Source organism: Hydra vulgaris, chromosome 04 (assembly GCF_038396675.1).
Source record: "Hydra vulgaris chromosome 04, alternate assembly HydraT2T_AEP".
NCBI lineage: Eukaryota > Metazoa > Cnidaria > Hydrozoa > Anthoathecata > Hydridae > Hydra > Hydra vulgaris.
The window spans coordinates 36,550,001-36,565,104 of record NC_088923.1 but is presented as its reverse complement, the minus strand read 5'-3'; positions in this window follow the sequence as shown (position 1 = coordinate 36,565,104).

Genomic DNA, 15,104 nt, shown 5'->3' with positions numbered 1-15,104 from the left:
TAATAAACAGAAGTTTATAAAAGTGTCTTATCACTTACAGAATTATAAAGTGTTCTTTCACTTAAAATGATAAAGTTTCTCAAAGTTCCAATAAAAGTGTTCTATCACTACTTTGAAACACTTTTGGTAATCCTTCAGTTAAGCGGCGTAAAATAAACTTATTATTTTGCTTTTAAAACGTTTCAGACGTTTTTGAGACAATGCAAGAAAGCAAAATAACAACTTAATTTTACGCCGCTTAACTGAAGGATTACCGTTGCAACGAACCCCCAGACCCCACTCCTTGCCCAGGAAATGCATTGTTCCAAATAACTCCACCCTCCCCAAACCCAGGTTAGATTTCGCTCACTAAATTTAGATTCTCCCACCCCTTCCCTTTTCCCTAATTTATATAACACGCAATATTATAGGCATTTTTACATGTTTCAAATCTTGTCACTTCAGGAATGATTATTTTGAAAAAATATACATAACATTTTTCAACCAATTTTGGATTTTCGTTGGTCTAATTAGGTGTGAAAAGAGTTCGGATATCGATTTAGACCCATTATATAATGATTAGATTAGTATTTTGTTTGATTTTGTCAACCGCGTCAAACCGCATAAAATGGGTAAATTGTGTCAACTGCGTATCTTTGAACTCACTTCAAACCTAACTAACGGTTTTAATCAAACTGCTCCCAATTTTTTTCAAGTTAATGAGAGTTAATAGTACATGGTTCAACATATATGATTAGCCTGTATCTTTCAAACTGTGACTACACAAGCACTGTAAAAATAGACTTTTTTCACCCAAAAAGCATGATTTATAAAACTTAAGGTGGCTTGTGTAGTCACAAAATTAAAGTTAGAGCTCTAAAACTTTACAGATCTCATTTTCTCACATATACGCAGCAGAAAAATGCTCGGAGTGTTCAAAATAAAAAGTGACCCTGAAAACGGGACACCCAAATACATACATACATACATATATATATATATATATATATATATATATATATATATATATATATTTATATATATATATATATATATATATATATATATATATATATATATATATATATATATATATATATATTGACGTTGACAGAGCAGTGGAATGGTCACATGTTTGGCTCTTGCATTTCAACGTTGAGAAATGCAAAGTAATGCATGTTGGGCGCGGATGTAACAAATCAACGTACAAATACTCAATGTCTAACATCGACGGCACCCGTCGTCCTCTCGAAAAAACCGCAGTCAAAAGAGACCTTGGTGTGATGGTCTTGAATGACTTTAATGTCAGACCGCAAATAGAGTCAGCCGCATCAGTAGCAAATAGAATGCTAGGGCGACTCAAAAAAACATTTGTAGTCGCAAATTTTTATTTATGGCGCACTCTGTATCTCACATACATTCGCCCCCATCTTGAGTTAATTGTACAAGCCTGGTAACCACATTTAAAATCAGACATTACCATTCTCGAGCAAGTCCAACATCGAGCAACAAAAACAATTTCGACTATTAAACACCTGTCCTATGAAGATCGAATCCAACTGCTCGGGTTAACAACTCTTGAAAAACGCCGCAAAAGAGCAGATCTTATCGAGCAATTCAAAATCACTTGTAAATTCGAGCTTGTCAGTTTTGTCATCCCGCAAAAATTTAAAAAAAAGTAAAGATAAGTATACTCTAAGAGGCCATAACCATAAACTAGAATGTCAGATGGTAAAAAACTGTGAGGAGCGATATAACTTTTTTTCAAATAGAATTGTCGCCCCATGGAATGCGCTTTCGCAAGAAGCAGTGAACGCTCAATCCATCAACGCTTTCAAAAACAACATAAGAAAGTAACTTTATAGATACAATTGCTGCTTTGTCTGTAGCGTCTGTGTAGGGATATTTTTGTATTCCGTCGGGATATTATGTTTTTATGCTTTATGTTTGGTGCTATGTCAGAATAAATTGTTCAATTTTTAACTTATATAATTTAACTCCTTAACTTTAAATACAATCAAACTCTTTGTTATGATTGTATTTCTAAGTATTTATTTATGTATTTTATCTACACACATTATTTATTAAGTTTTATTTTAAAAAACAATTTTTTTCTTATTTATAAAATTATTTTTGTCTTTTATACTTCATACTGTGTTGTATATTGTGTGTACTGTACACACAATATACAACACAGTATGTATATTGTGTGTACACAGTATGTCAACGTTATCGTCGTTTGAACTCTTAAATTTAAACATGGAGAATGGATATGAATAGAAAAACTTTTTTGAAAACCTATTAACGTGTGTAGTTTCTAATTGTATATTATCTTCTTTAGTGACTTTATTAACTTTAGAGTTGATTAAAAGAAATTCCTGGGAATCGTTATCGTTTTTTATTTTTGTATAGATTTTTATAGAACTCTTTGAATTCATTTTTTTTTAATGTATTTTAATTCACCTCCTCAAGGCCGAGAAGGCCACTACAGACGAGGAGGCTAATTATTTGTGGTTATAACCCTCTCTTTCCACTCTATAACTCCGAAACACGAACCTTGATGAACAAGGCCGCTGCGTGGAGAAACGAATTGAGCGCTGTACTACCAGGGACGTGGTGGGGATTGAACTCGATCTATAGGATGTGTCCAGATGTATTTTTTGTTTCTCCATTTTTGTCGTATATTTCTGAAACGTATTGTTTTGATAGATTGTTTTTTTCTCGACCGAAGAATAATTTTGTACATTTCTCTCCCTCTAATCGCCATTGAACTTTTGCCCTTATATCTTCGGCTTTTGTCTTTTACTTTTTCGATTAATTCTAGTTTCGTTTTGATGTCTTTATATAAAATTTTCATATTTTTATTTAAGTGCATTTTCCTGGATGCATTTTTTAGAAGTTTTTTTAGTTTATATTCTTTTTTATTTTTATTTTGACTTAGTTTTTTGCTAAATTTTGTAGAAGTTTGTTTTCTTTTTCTTTTCCGGCTTCCCACCATTCTTTTGTGTTTGTAAAATTTTGTTTATGTTGTCTCCACTCTTCCAAGGTTGTTTCTTTTCTCCCTTTTCAAATAAACACAATTTAAAATTTTTTTTTGAATTTTACTTGAAATTTTTTTCAAGTTTGAATAAGAAGGAGTGGGGGGGGGGGGGTCATTGGGCGTGGCACACGCCCCTCCTCTAGTAAAATAATCTTGAATACTTATTTCTCTTTTTCAATAAACTCAATTTAAAACCTTTTTTCAAATATGTATAAATCTTTTTTTTAAATTGGATAAGACTGGAAGGGAGGGGGAGGGGTCATTGGGGGTGGCACATGTCCCACCTCTAATGTCAATTTATAAACCACTTGTATATGATGTAAAATAAGAAAATGTAATTTAAACTTTTTAACACAAAATATAATCAATGTTTTTTAGGTTAAAATATTTATAAAAATGTAACATTTCACTACGAGGGTGTTTAAACGTAACAAAGACATCCACCCTTTAATCTAAAATAGACCACTAATATTTGGAAATGGAATGGAGCAAATCAGATTAACTTTTTATGTATAAAGATAACATATTTTATCAGAAAAACACTCTTTCGTGTGAAAAACTTGTATTTTTTTAAAGTTACGATGGTTTTCCGGTACCCCCTCTGGCCCTCTAAACGCCCCTTTATCTATAGAGTTATGTGAACTTATAGTCTACTCTTACATCTCTCTTTTGATACCAAGGTATAGGCATTTGGATAAGATTTGACAAAGTTATAACAATTTCAGTGGAAAAAAGAAATTTTTTAGAACCAGTTTCTTCAATAAATCCATATATCGAAAATTCGCTACTAAAAACGTCATAACTTTTTTTTAAATTGTTCGTTTTTAATAATATTTTCACCTTTAAAATACTGTACTGAGGGCTTTCCAATGATATATAACATTCTAGGATATGCTCAATCTTAAAAATTATACCTATATATATATATATATATATATATATATATATATATATATATATATATATATATATATATATATATATATATATATATATATATATATATATATATATATATATATATATATATATATATATATATATATATATATATATATATATATATATATATATATATACATGCTAATACTTAACAAAAACTGAATTTATTTAACATATAAATTTTCTCGACAAATGTTTTTCTGAATGTTCTTGTTACACACTCCAAAACCTTCCGAATAATAAAAATGCAATAAATTTAAATAATCGCGTGCTTTTAGTAATGGTTTCACATTCGTTGCGAAAACTTCTGATAATTTAATACTCCATTTTTGTAACTGAAAAACCATCACTAAAAACTTAATATCCAAACTGGTTTTTTGGTAAAATATAATAGTTAATATCACGGAATCAAAACCCTATTCTTGACACGTGTTATTCTCAGTGTTTTCGGGAGTTTTAAACACGCAACAGAAACCACGCGTAACTTTTGAACGAGTTGTGCCGTCTGGGTAGATACCCAGTGGGCACGGGACAAAAATAAGACGTCTTTTAAACGTGTTTTGAACGTTTTGGACGTCTTTTGAACGTTCAAAAGACGTCTTTTTCAGGTCCCGTGCCCACTGGGTATGGTCTGTTTTTGCAAGAAAGATACAATAGAAACAAAAGAAATTATCCGATAAAATCTTTAACGAACGATGTTTACTCAAAGTTAATTAGTAAATGGATCTACGCCGATGCTTTATTTGTACATCCTGTAATACATATTGAACATTATATTACTGCAACATTGGTGAATGATTGGAATGCAGCCAACTTGGTTGCTAGGGAAAAGCAAGCGTAAAGGATAAAGATAGATTTGTAGCAAACCTTGACAAGTTGTTTGATATACTGAATTGTAATTGCCAAATTATTACTTGTCAAGAAAAAAACTGTTCGTCAGAATGTGACGATGAAGCCCACATTAATTGCACGTGCGAAAAGAAGAAAAAGATTCCAAAAAAAGAGTTAGTTTTTATACTTGGGCAAAGAGCTAAAATAGGGACTACCGGTCCACATCAAATTGGGTTAGCTGACTTGAAAGAAAACAAAAAGCTACATAAAACTGGAGAAAGAAGATTGAAGGAAGAAGTAAGATTTTTTAAATTAGTTATATTTTTAATTAGCAATTTGTTAATGAAGAAACTCTAAAGTAAAATTAATTTTATTTATATTACAAGTAAATCTGCCTTTTTAAACTTAAAAATAACAAAATATAATTAAATTTAAGTTACGGTATTTTACAAAGCATTAGTTAATAAAAATTCAATTATTTTATCTAAAGTTAAACAAAAAGCGTCTCAAGTACAGCAACAAACAACTAGAAGTCAGGAAGAAATGTTTGAATTTGAATTGAGCGAAACAGAGGATCTATTTAGTAATGAATGTTTTGTAACTAACAGCAATACTGAACTCAATCTAATGTGTCAACAGAATGAAGTTCATGAACGTTTACACGGACAAAGGAATTATGAAAGTATTTCCAACATAGCTTTAGCAAGCATACGGTATGGTACAGGCTTACGGGAAACAGCTGCAATTGCATCGGCAGCTTGGATGGATGCAGGAATAATTAAAGAAGATGATACCAAGTTAGTTATTGATCACAGCAAAGTCAAACGAGCTCAAGAAAAACTTATGCAGTCTCTTTCTATAGAGTTTGATACTCAATGCAGGTCTAGCATTATTGATTGCTTTTTTTTTGATGGCGGAATTGATAATACAAAAGTTCAATGAGTAGTCGAAGGTTCGTCTAAATATGACCGCTAGACAATCAAAGAGGAACATTATAGTATGTCAAGAGCCCGGAGGAAGATATCTTTTCCATTTCACACCTGAAAAGGCTCAAAAACATATGAAACACGCTGAAGTAATTGCCCAGAATATATATGAATTTTTGAGAAAAAAAAAAGTAACGATAAAAGTTTAAAAGCGATCGGCGGTGATTCTACTAGTGTTAACACAGGATGGTCAGGCGGAGCAATACATTGGCTGAAAGTAAAATTAGGATTTCACTTTCATTAAGATTAATTACTCCATACAAAGAACTTCCTCCGCGTATTCTGATAACTAATCTTGATGGAGAGACTCTGAGCAGCAACAAATGGAGAGGCAGTATTGGTCATTTAATAATACTGCCAATTATTTGATAATTGGCAGTATTATTAAATGACGCAACTGCTCTGGAAATTAATCCATCCTTTGAAAAAACTGATGTCGGATATCCGCTTATTACTCTAAAGGACGAAGTAATAAAAAATTTATCCTCCGATCAGTTTTATGGATATAAAATAGTCTCTGCCATTAGAAGTGGAAAAATACCCGCAGACTTGGCTTTACTTGAAATTGGGCCAGTTAATCATTCCAGATGGTTGACAACTGCCAACAGACTTTGTAGAGTTTGTCTATGTGGTTTAAAATTAAAGTCGAACACAGGTTTACTGAAGGACCGAGACATATTCTTAACCAGCTTAGCCTTCTGAAACATCAACCAAGTGAAGTACTAGAAATTGTTATGCAAACCGGTCGACGTTCAGCGTGGTATGCTTTCTCTAAGTCCATCATACAGACCATGCTCTGCTCGGAGAATGTAAAGGAAAGAAAGAACGGTATAGAGTTAATTGTGAAAATCAGAGGTCCTGGTGATGAAAAACTTCAAACTGGTGATAAAAATGTAAGAGCTAAAATAACTCCAGAAATAAAACCAGATGCAACAACGATTATACAGCTAATCGACTGGAATATCTCCAATGAGCCTATTCTTACTTGTGATCTGACAACAGAAGAAGTAAAACAGATAATATTTCAGCCTATGAATGTTCTTAATTGGCCTTGTCACGGGCAGTCAATTGAAAGACGAGTTAAACAGGTAACAGAAGCAGCAAGCAAAGTTTATTCTCATGAAAAAAGAGATGGTTTTATAAGAGGGCAGGACTTATCAAGACAATTGATGTCTACTAATCGATCAAAGAAAGATTTGATTTTAATGACAAAAATAAAATAAATGTAAATTTTATTTTGTTAAAAAAATTATAATTTAAAATTAAAGTTTTTTTTTTATTAAATTAATAACTAAATAATAGATAAATGATTATAAACGGAAACTATAATAAACGTTTTAATAATAATAATTAAAAAATAATTAAAAAAAAAAATATTAAGCCGACAAAAATATCCACTCACAAGCAAACATTTACTATTCTAGAAAGAAATTTTCCGGAAATTGAGGTGAATCCTTAATGACGATTCTCGGTAACTTAAACATTTCGGATTTTTAAATCTAAGCTTTTTTTAGTAATATTAGATACAAGTTTTTGGAATACAGGGTTTTCAATCCGGAAGAAAAAAATAGTATGACACACCCTATTGTTCTATGTCCAATTTTATATTTAAGAGTCTACATTCGATTATCAATTCTTAATACCTTTACAGTTTCTCTAAAGTTTCTGTTTTTCTACAATTTATATAGAAATCATTAGAATTAACTGCAATCGAATCTTTCTTACGGTTGTAACTCTCTTAGTTTAATTGCGATAATTCTTTAATAACCTTTATTAGTTAAAAAGTTATGGATAATTTTTTTGCAGTAGGTTAACTCCTATATTAACTTAAATTTTTTTAATTATTCTATTGTTTGCGATAGCAAGTAATTTAGAGTAAAATGTTAATAGGAGTTTTTTATGATATAGGATCACTTAAATGAATGGATTTTTTTTAACTATTCGATAAAAAAGTTTTTCGGTATTTTAATCTTGCGAAAATTTGTCTCGTAACTTTCAAAAAAACCTTCGTTAAAAATAACAAAACAAAAAAACAATAAAAACACCTTAATTAATTAATCCGAACTCTTGGGAATATTACGAGGAATAAATTTAATTCATGATACACTCAGTTATTAGCCATTTTACAAGAAAGCTCATACCGTCAGGTTCTATAAATTAAATACGATTTACTTTAAATTTCAAAAAAGTCCACGTGTAACTGTCGTTAATTTAAAAATTGAACAGATATACGGTAATTATCAATGTCTTCTCCGCCAAAAGAAAATTTAAAAGCAGGGCATCCACCTGCAGGTAACTGTTTAATATATTAAACTTTATTATATTTTTTAAACTTAATTTATATCCTTTAAGTTTCAAGATTTTAATGTGTTTTATATTAATAATTGCAAAGTTTAACGCACGTTCTTTGATAATAAATTTTAAATGTAAAGCTAGTATTAGACAAACACGTGTTTCTGGCCCTGCAACGTAATTAAAATTTTTTATACCAAGCTAAGTGAAAGTAATAAAATGTTATAATAATTTTTTTTTTCATCTTCATTTTATTATTTTCACTTCTTTCTTTTTAGCAACAATTTACAAAATAATACATATGGTATTGATAAGGTCTCTAACTTTATTAGTGGAGCTTTTTTAGCCATAAGAGTTTACTTTAGTGGCTGGTTAAGTATTTGTTAAAAAAAATTTTCTGTAACTTTAGTTAGCTAAAATCATTACCCAGTTAAATCAAAAAGCATCTCTTAGCATCAAAGCTCCTAGTTTGATGCCAAGAAATAGAATTAAGATTAAGTTGTAGATTGACCTAAATACTAATGGCTTAATGAAATACTTAAAGCAAAAAAGGCTTGTTAACACTAACTTGGGTTTTGTAAATTTTTTTAATAATAATAGTTTTAATTACTCCTCCAAAATTCTCTAATATCCTCTTTTTCTTATGAAAATTTTATGTGGCCACCTTGCACTACAGGGTTCCCACTCCTCCTTAAAAACCTTAAATATCCTGAAAAAAAAAAAAAACTCCTTAAAAGTCCTTAAATAACCTTAAAAAAAGTTAAAATTTGACTGCTCTCAATCTTCTCCTTACTTTCTTTTTTTTTTATCATCTAGGAAATTTTATTAAAGCAAATGGGTTATACTTATCTATAGAGAAGCATAGTTACATTTTTGATGAGTTAAAATCCTATACTTTTGTTATATATATATATATATATATATATATATATATATATATATATATATATATATATATATATATATATATATATATATATACATACATACATATATATATATATACATACATATATATATATATACATATACATATATATATATATATATATATATATATATATATATATATATATATATATATATATATATATATATATATATATATATATATATATATATATATATATATATATATATATATATATATATATATATATATATATATGTATGTAGTTTGTTGCGTTTAGGAAGCACAGAAGGAAAAAAGTGATTCTTACGCCAACATATACGTCACTTTTAATTACTTTTGACTTTCATCCAACATATGCGTGTTGGATGAAAGTCAAAACCATTAATATAATTACCAATTATTTGTTTTTTAAAAAAACTACAAAAACGCAAATTTAATTGACCAGAATGTTTTTAAAAAGATTCTGAATGTTTTTAAAACATTCTGAATGTTTTTAACAATATAAACAATGTTTTTATTTTTATTTTTTTTAATAAAATGTTTTTATTTTTTTTAATAAATGGTTTTTATTTTTATTTTTTTACTGTAAATCATGCGCGGAGTGTTGCTACATTGACTATCTTATAGCCTGACTCGCAAGGGAGTGCTGCTACATTGACTGAACAAATAGCCTGACTCGCAAGGGAGTGCTGCTACATCGACTGACAAGTAGCCTGACTCGCAAGGGAGTGCTGCTACATCGACTGACAAATAGCCTGACTCGCAAGGGAGTGCTGCTTCATCGACTGAGGGTTTGGTTGGGGCAGGCAGTCTATCATTAATAAAAAAAAAAAAATTCTGGTCTTGCATTTTAATTTTTATTTTTTGTCAACAAAATATGGAAAAAACTTTCGGACAACATATAAGGGTTCTATACATATATTTATATATATATATATATATATATATATATATATATATATATATATATATATATATATATATATATATATGTGTGTGTGTGTGTGTGTGTATATACACACACACATATATCATATATCAACCCTCTGAGTATTAGAGTAAGTTTTTTAATGTATGTTTTTTGCTTTTTGTATTTAACTTTCACTTTCTTTAAATAATTTTATTTTGTTTTTTTAACAAGTGAACACCGTGCTATAAGGGATAAGTATTTATTGACCCTCTTTTTTAATTAAAGCTATATATATATATATATATATATATATATATATATATATATATATATATATATATATATACATATACATACATATATATATATATATATATATATATATATATATATATATATATATATATATATATATATATATATATATATATATATATATACATGTATATATATATACTTAATTACAGCTAAATATATATACTTTAGGGAAAAAACCATTAGCAAGATGTTAAACAAACTTCATATTAAAAAGATTGTTATATTTTTTTCACTAATTACCTTTAGATGCCTAAATATAAAAGTTTCCGGAATATTTCGTTAAATAATGATAGTTACACTTCTTGATTTCAGAAAGATAAATATACCAGCCTTGCAAGATGCAAAGTTTTTTTTAAGTTGTTCTCATTAGCAGGCATGGGTATAAAGGCTCTTTTACCCATTTTACCCATTGAAAGTTTCCGCATCTCTGCATTCCGGATTTTACCAATGCCCAATATAAATTATTTTGCAATTATCAAAATTTTTTCGTGCTTTTTAAAATTTGAATCGTGCAAATTCGTTTTTTTAACTATAACTTTAATTAATTAAAGCTAAATATTAAATAATCACTTAAGTACCTTAGATGTATAAATGTATTGATGGAAAAACTTGATTTATCAAATTGTGCAAAAAATCTGTTTCAGCAGAGAAAAATATTTTTTATGGTTACACTTACGAGCTAACTTATTAAGAATTTTAAAAAACCATATTGGTAACTCTAGGAAATTTCTATACTATAATTTTAGACTTTGCTACACACCTAGATCTTGAATAAAGTGTTTAATATTCCTAATAAGTTCAAAAAAATCATATATTCAAATGTGTAATTGTATGAAATAATATGATGTAAAGCGATTGCCTTAAGAGGGTTATGTTGTTGTGTTCAAAGAAACTTTGCAATCAGTACCACAAAAGCCTATCAAAGGAATGTATCATTTCAGATATGCTTCAGAAGGAAGCAGTTTTGAAAGCAGAATTAATTTGGTATTTAAATATTGTTCAAAGCAAATACTCTTTTAGATCAAGTGAGAATAAGTCTAAACAATTTGCTTTGATGTTTCCAGATAGCAAAATTGCCAGCGACTTTTTATGTGGTCGAACAAAATCTGGCTATATTGTAACTCATGGTCTTGCCCCTTATTTAAAAAAAATTCTGATAAAAGATCTTACCCTGCAGGATAACTTTGTGTCCTTTTGATAAGTCTTACAATAAAGTTATAAAGAAAGGTCAAATGGACTTACATGTGCGCTATTGGAATGAAGAGAGGAATACTGTTTGTACAAGATATTATAGTTCAGAGTTCATGGAAAAGCTGTAGCCCCAGATATTCTAAATATGTTTAAATCCCGCATGACTGGTTTGAATGCTGAAAAAAATGCTTCAGGTTTCTATGATATCTCTAATGTAAATAAACTGTTTTTGGAAATGCTCAACAAAGAATTTCATAACAATGAATTAAATACACTCATTGATATTGCCTGTGGTTTACATACTATCAATGGATCCTTATAAACTGGTGCTAAAGCTACAGATTGGAACTTAAAGAAGTTAATGTCTTCAATGTACTAAATGTCTTCAATGTACCAAAGTCCATCAAGAGCAAGTGATTATAAAAGAATAGCTGAGGCAACATATTTTCCTTACATATTTTGTGGCACTTGACGGGCTAAAAATCAAAGTGTTGCCAAGAAAGCAATAGAGGTTTGGTCAAAAGTAGTCTTGTTGACTACTGGAAGTCTTTACCAAAAAGTAAGCAACCTGGACTTGGTAAATCAGGGCAAAACACCAACTTTTAACATCAAAGTACTCAAACAAATAAAGTTTTAGTTCCTTTAAAGTTGAAGTTTTTTGAAAAAATTAGTGGCAGTCTAAATACATTCCTTGGTAGGTGATATTTGATCCAGATGCAATTTTATTGCTTTTTATGTAATATATTTTGTTTTATTAGAAAATTATAGAAATATTCTGAGATATTCTTTTCATATTATTTTTAAAATTTTGAGAAAAAATCACAAAATGTTATTTTCAATCTTGCATTTTTTTTTCTTCCAGTTTCTTTTCAAACTGATAAACCAATGGCTCCTTTTCTGGTGGTGACTCTTGAAGAACTATTACGCAACTTTTATGCAAAGTTCATTATATTGGATTTTAACTTACCTTTACTGGAAAGTCCACTTATATCAGCCACATGCTTTAAAATATAGGATTGAGCTCTGATACTTACATGTTTAACCTCCGAAATAAGGACAGCATCTCCTACTATGCCAGCAGATGCAAATGGTTGTGGATCTATCTCATCTTTACTCAAGTTTGTAGAATTAGAGGTGTCTGTTTCCTCTTAAGATATTTCTATTTCACTTAAAAAGATGAAACCTGCAGCTCAGACTGATAACTCTGATCATGATCTGCTTCAGACATTCTTACTCTTGCCAGTTGAGATCTTTGAGCAGAATAAATGTACCTTTTATCTTTCAATGTACATTTTCCTGCAACTTCTATGATCATTTATGAAAATGATATCTTCTGCCTTGTCTACCTGAGATTTTTTCTTATCTTTCTATAATATTTTTATCACATCACTGGGCATAACATCAAAAAGAACTGGCAAAATAGTGTCTTTGAAAATTATTATTTTTTCTACTTCTTTAGTGTTTTGCCTTTTTTGATGAGAAATTAATTTTTTGTGCTTGGCTAGCAATTCACTCATTTTCTTCTGTACTTTGTCCACTCTGGATATTGAAATTCCAGTTTTTTACATAAATAGCAGTGACCTTTTTAACCAAACACTGAAATTTTTTCTCATAAATGAGTTTGAAATCATGAGAGAATCTACAGCAGAGAAGGTTTATCTTTGATGTTAGGCTTTTCAGACTTAAAAAAATAATAATGCTCAAAATGTCTTTGTTAGAAGGGAGTTGATTGTCAATCAACTTGTCACTTATACTTTTAAGAAGAAATATTTCTTTCTTTTTTCTAGTTTTAGCCATTCTGTTCAATTAAGTTTACTCTCTGGAGTCAAATAACAACTATAATAAACAGAAGTTTATAAAAGTGTCTTATCACTTACAGAATTATAAAGTGTTCTTTCACTTAAAATGATAAAGTTTCTCAAAGTTCCAATAAAAGTGTTCTATCACTACTTTGAAACACTTTTGGTAATCCTTCAGTTAAGCGGCGTAAAATAAACTTATTATTTTCGCTTTTAAAACGTTTCAGACGTTTTTGAGACAATGCAAGAAAGCAAAATAACAACTTAATTTTACGCCGCTTAAACTGAAGGATTACCGTTGCAACGAACCCCCAGACCCCACTCCTTGCCCAGGAAATGCATTGTTCCAAATAACTCCACCCCTCCCCAAACCCAGGTTAGATTTCGCTCACTAAATTTAGATTCTCCCACCCCTTCCCTTTTCCCTAATTTATATAACACGCAATATTATAGGCATTTTTACATGTTTCGAATCTTGTCACTTCAGGAATGATTATTTTGAAAAAATATACATAACATTTTTCAACCAATTTTGGATTTTCGTTGGTCTAATTAGGTGTGAAAAGAGTTCGGATATCGATTTAGACCCATTATATAATGATTAGATTAGTATTTTGTTTGATTTTGTCAACCGCGTCAAACCGCATAAAATGGGTAAATTGTGTCAACTGCGTATCTTTGAACTCACTTCAAACCTAACTAACGGTTTTAATCAAACTGCTCCCAATTTTTTTCAAGTTAATGAGAGTTAATAGTACATGGTTCAACATATATGATTAGCCTGTATCTTTCAAACTGTGACTACACAAGCACTGTAAAAATAGACTTTTTTCACCCAAAAAGCATGATTTATAAAACTTAAGGTGGCTTGTGTAGTCACAAAATTAAAGTTAGAGCTCTAAAACTTTACAGATCTCATTTTCTCACATATACGCAGCAGAAAAATGCTCGGAGTGTTCAAAATAAAAAGTGACCCTGAAAACGGGACACCCAAATACATACATACATACATATATATATATATATATATATATATATATATATATATTATATATATTTATATATATATATATATATATATATATATATATATATATATATATATATATATATATATATATATATTGACGTTGACAGAGCAGTGGAATGGTCACATGTTTGGCTCTTGCATTTCAACGTTGAGAAATGCAAAGTAATGCATGTTGGGCGCGGATGTAACAAATCAACGTACAAATACTCAATGTCTAACATCGACGGCACCCGTCGTCCTCTCGAAAAAACCGCAGTCAAAAGAGACCTTGGTGTGATGGTCTTGAATGACTTTAATGTCAGACCGCAAATAGAGTCAGCCGCATCAGTAGCAAATAGAATGCTAGGGCGACTCAAAAAAACATTTGTAGTCGCAAATTTTTATTTATGGCGCACTCTGTATCTCACATACATTCGCCCCCATCTTGAGTTAATTGTACAAGCCTGGTAACCACATTTAAAATCAGACATTACCATTCTCGAGCAAGTCCAACATCGAGCAACAAAAACAATTTCGACTATTAAACACCTGTCCTATGAAGATCGAATCCAACTGCTCGGGTTAACAACTCTTGAAAAACGCCGCAAAAGAGCAGATCTTATCGAGCAATTCAAAATCACTTGTAAATTCGAGCTTGTCAGTTTTGTCATCCCGCAAAAATTTAAAAAAAAGTAAAGATAAGTATACTCTAAGAGGCCATAACCATAAACTAGAATGTCAGATGGTAAAAAACTGTGAGGAGCGATATAACTTTTTTTCAAATAGAATTGTCGCCCCATGGAATGCGCTTTCGCAAGAAGCAGTGAACGCTCAATCCATCAACGCTTTCAAAAACAACATAAGAAAGTAACTTTATAGATACAATTGCTGCTT